Source organism: Sinocyclocheilus anshuiensis, unplaced genomic scaffold (assembly GCF_001515605.1).
Source record: "Sinocyclocheilus anshuiensis isolate Anshui unplaced genomic scaffold, SAMN03320099.WGS_v1.1 scaffold778, whole genome shotgun sequence".
Classification (NCBI taxonomy): domain Eukaryota; kingdom Metazoa; phylum Chordata; class Actinopteri; order Cypriniformes; family Cyprinidae; genus Sinocyclocheilus; species Sinocyclocheilus anshuiensis.
This window is the reverse complement of record NW_015544177.1, coordinates 30,332-31,546: the sequence shown is the minus strand read 5'-3', so window position 1 is coordinate 31,546 and position 1,215 is coordinate 30,332. Positions and strand designations below refer to the sequence as shown.

The 1,215-nt window shown below is 25.5% G+C and overlaps 1 protein-coding gene across 1 annotated transcript in view; it reads right to left on the bottom strand.

The window, feature by feature from the left end:
• Positions 1–1,215, bottom strand: part of LOC107696228 (muscarinic acetylcholine receptor M2-like) — a 4,249-nt gene that overhangs the window by 1,507 nt on the left and 1,527 nt on the right. The window lies entirely within an intron of this gene.

The following is a 1,215-nucleotide window of genomic DNA, read 5'->3' as shown; positions in this document are numbered from 1 at the left end:
ACATGGCTTTACTATTTATATATATATATATATATATATATATATATTAGTTTTTGTTCTTTTTTAAAAAATATTTCTGATTAGCTTTCATTTATTTTTATTTCCGTTTTAATTTTAGTAATTTCAGTACTTCGGCTTATTTTATTTTTTATTTTTTTACTTTTTCATCTAATATTTATATTTTATTTTATTTCAGCTATATTTCAATTAACAAAAACATTTTTATTAAATGTATTAATTTTTTAATTAATTTTAGTTAATAACTACAATACCATAGGCGTAATGGTTTTTATACTGTACAAACTGTATTTTCTATCACCCTACACCTGAACCTACCCCGCACAGAAAACTTTGTGCATTTTTAGATTGTCAAAAAAACACCATTTAGTATGTTTTTTAAGCCTTTAAAAAATATTTCTGATTAGCTTTCATTTATTTTTATTTCCGTTTTAATTTTAGTAATTTCAGTACTTCGGCTTATTTTATTTTTTATTTTTTTACTTTTTCATCTAATATTTATATTTTATTTTATTTCAGCTATATTTCAATTAACAAAAACATTTTTATTAAATGTATTAATTTTTTAATTAATTTTAGTTAATAACTACAATAAATCAAAAAGTTTGGAAACTCCTAGTATAGACTATTTTTATGCTACTCTTTTGTCTTTTTTTGAAGCTCGACAGCCATTGGTCTCTGTAGGTACACTGTATAGAAAAGAGCAGTGTGAACATTCTTCAAAATATCTTCCATTGTATTCAATCATAGCAAAAAGTAATATGGGTTTGGAACGATGGGAATATTTGAGCTTTTGAGGGTACTGTTCCTTTAACACACTGGTTCTCAAACCTGTCCTAGAGTACCCCCAGCCCCCGCACAGAAAACTTTGTGCATTTTTAGATTGTCAAAAAAACACCATTTAGTATGTTTTTTAAGCCTTTTGAATTACGGGGACACAGGTTGTGTCCTCATAAACCACCTTCATATTGTAATACCTGCGTCATACCCATGTCATTTTACAAATTTGTGTCCTCATAAACCACCCAAACCAGTGCACACACACACACACACACGTGTATATTTTTTATATATTTACTCTATATATTAATATATTATAACAATTATGTAAATTATTTTAACTTTATAATATCATGTTTAATATGCTTTTTATTTTTTATATATTTTGCATTTTGCATTTTGCATTTTAAATGCGTC